Source organism: Lipotes vexillifer, unplaced genomic scaffold (genome assembly GCF_000442215.2).
Source record: "Lipotes vexillifer unplaced genomic scaffold, Lipotes_vexillifer_v1.1 scaffold126, whole genome shotgun sequence".
Taxonomy (NCBI): domain Eukaryota; kingdom Metazoa; phylum Chordata; class Mammalia; order Artiodactyla; family Lipotidae; genus Lipotes; species Lipotes vexillifer.
Window position 1 is genome coordinate 940,093 of NW_006778324.1, and position 3,250 is coordinate 943,342.

The 3,250-nt window shown below is 56.5% G+C and overlaps 1 protein-coding gene across 1 annotated transcript in view; it reads right to left on the reverse strand.

The window, feature by feature from the left end:
• The window catches only part of PITPNM3 (PITPNM family member 3), an 89,927-nt gene that overhangs the window by 76,603 nt on the left and 10,074 nt on the right, over positions 1-3,250 (reverse strand). The window lies entirely within an intron of this gene.

The following is a 3,250-nucleotide window of genomic DNA, read 5'->3' on the forward strand; positions in this document are numbered from 1 at the left end:
CACACACACACACACACACACACACACACACACACACACACACACACACACACGGGGATGGCAGGTTCTACAAGCACAAGCATCTGGGTCTAACTGCTGACGATCAATGCTGCGGAAACCATCAGGCTGCCAGACGTCCCGTGGGCAGTGGGAGCCCCGTGGACACGTAGAGTCCAGAGCCCAAACGTGGCCCACACAGCCCCCCACCCCCGCACACACACTTAGAATCACACTTCACAGTTCTGGCCTGGGGTCCCAGGGGTCCATCCACTGGCTGGATGCAGAGTGAGAGATGCGGAGTCTGAGTGAGGCTCCTACTGGCAGGCTGCGGGGACTCTGAAGGCCCCCTTCGCTCTGCGCCTCCTCCCGCAGCCCTGGCTTCCTCCTCTCACTGTCAACTCTGCCACTTCTCAGCGGGTGATCTTAATAAATGTCACCACACCACTCTGTGCTTCGGTCTCCTCCTCTGTAAAATGGGGGTAATAAGAGTCCTTCCCTAGGGTTGCTATGAAGATTACGTGAATGAATATTTGAAAAAGGCTTGGCATGGTGCCTGGCACTCAGTGCTATAAAAGGGTTTGTTAAATAACATAAATAAATCATGATCTCCACGGGCCTTTCTCTGGTCCTTTCACAGGTGGGAGATCCCAAGAGTGGGCCCCTCCCCTTCTCCAGCCCCTGGAATGGGAGCCCAGATGGCAGAGCGGGAACTGCCCTCCTCACCCTGAGGCTGGAAGCTCCGAAGCCCGGATAGTCTTGGGGCTGCCCCTGGTGCACGGCTGGCCCTTCTCTCCTCTCCACCGGCGCAGCTTCCTGGGGCTGTGTCTTATCTGCCCCCCAAACCTTGAGCTACCTAAGGCCAGGACCTGCTCTGTCTGCAAGCCCCTCCACCCATAAGTCTGGGTTCCAGTAACACGTCGCCACTGGGAAGGGCCCCCCCTCGCCGCCCCCCCCCCCAGCCCATACCATGTTCTTTCCCTCCAAGACTTTGCTCCTGAACCTCCTGGTACCTGAAATACCCTCCATCCCCACCCTACCCCAGCTGAAAGCCTTCTTTGACCCCAGTGGTGGTCTGGGTACCTGCCTCTTCTGTACTTCCATGACACCCTTTACCTGTGCCCATCAGAGCACCAATCTGCAGACTAGGTCCAGGCCTGCCTGTCCCACTGGGCTGTGGGTTCCCCCAGGCAGAAACCTGGTAGGAATCCTCCCCAGGCCCATAGCCTCTTGCAGCCCAGGGCTGGGCACAGAGAAAGCTCTTGTTACACTCAGCATGGCCCAGCACCAGGTAGATCTCAGGAGGGCCCCCTCTCAGGGAAGCATCCCATAGGGAATGTCCTCAGGCCCCGTCTCTGGGTCAGGATGAGTCTGACCAGACCAATCAGGGCCAAGCAGCCCATGCTCAGCCTTCAAGGGGCTACGGGGCCACCCAGGGAGAAACAAGAGGCCAGGAGAAGCTGCTTCCAGAAAAAGGCATTATTGAAGGAAACCAGTGCTGGGTGGGGGTTGGTTGCTATAGAAACATGTCCTAACTATCTCCCAAACTGCTGTAAGCGCCACTGATGAGCTCGTGTGCTGGGCTGTTTCAGGGCACATGCCAGGAGTCCCAGAAGGGCCTGTGTGCTGGGGTTCCCAGCACCTGGAGCCCAGATCCTGGAGGACCCCGAAGGAATCCAGCTTCCAGGGGACCCACGTAGCTCCATCATTCCAGGGGTGGACACAAGAATTGAGGCTGAATTTTCCTGAGACTAGCCATGGCCCAACCTTGACCTCAACCACAGCCTAACCTCGAGCTGACCACAGATCAAGTCACAACCCCGATCACAGAACAACTGGGACCTGATCTCAAACCAGGCCATGAGGCCGAGCACAGGCCAAGCCACACACTAAGCCTTGACTCAGTCACAGACCCAGACACACGTTCGGCAATGACTCAAAACAAAGGAATGCCTCTAGCCACCCACTGAGGCCTAACCCTGGCCATAAACAGCACCGGGCAAAATCAAGGCACTGTATCCTATAACTTCAAGGCTATTTTCACAGCTAACACTAAATTCTGTACAGCATTTTACACCACTCCCAGGGATCTGCATGGCCTTCACTTCCTATCATCCTCACGACAGCCCAGTGAGGTCAGTTCAGAAGGGCTCCGATCCCTCTTTGCGATGCCAAAAGGGAAGCTCAGACGGGACCTGCCTCCCGTCATGCTCCCTGCGCCTGGGGGGTGGCCTAGGGGTGGGATGGCAACCCCAGTCTCCCAGCAGGACACAGTTGGGCCAACCAGTCGCTTTGGGAAAATATGTGCTTTTTGAAGACCTGCTGGTATCTCATAAATATGCTACTTAAATACCCATTAATTACCTGATTTAGGAGAGTATCAGTGATTAATAGCTTTGGCTATCATTTGTACTTTCATTTGCTCTGCCATTTCGGCTCCCAACAGTTCTGAGTTATTTGGAACAATTCTCTCAAGCCCCAGATGTCCCACCAGACTCTGTCCCACCAGACTCTCGCTCCATAAGGGAGAGGCTTTCTCCTGCCTCTAAAGGGAGCTCCCAGAGCACCTGCCAATTCACCACTGATGGCTCTGCCACCTGCAGGCTCCTCGGGAGGGCGGGGGAGCCCAAAAGACAGGACAGAGGGGCCCCTTCAGATCACCCCAGGACCCACTGAGGGGAGCAGGGAACAAGAGACCAGGAGGGACCCAGGCATCCAATCAGGGCATGGGGAGACCAGATTGGGGAGGGTCACAGAGTCAGCGGAGGATGCTGGGGTCTCCTTTAGAGCCGCCACCTCAATGAGCTGGCCAGCTTTTTGGTAAGGTCACCAAAGGCTACCATCAGCCTGAAGCAAGCGGCAGCAGGGGAGCTGTCCCCACCAGCCAGGGCCAAGGTGACTCCGACAGGCCATTTGTGCTACCTGTCACTCTGGAGTTACTACAGAGCAAGGATGGGGCCCAAGGTTGCCTCTGCCCCAGGCTCTGCATTTGGTGCCAAATCACAGCACCGGGGATTGCCAGCTGGGACCCCGGAGGCAGGGCTGCGTAATGCTCTCACCGCTGCTCCAGATTACACTGTACAAGAAGGAAAGAAAAAGGCAGCAAAGGGATAAACACCACCCCACCCCACCCCCCACCGGGCAGTAATGGGAAGGCTGAAAATAGCTCCTTTTACCACAAGGGATGATTTCAGAATTGCTCAGCTGAGACCAGCCTCACGGCGGGGTGGGAAGTTGGAGGACTGGCGGCGGG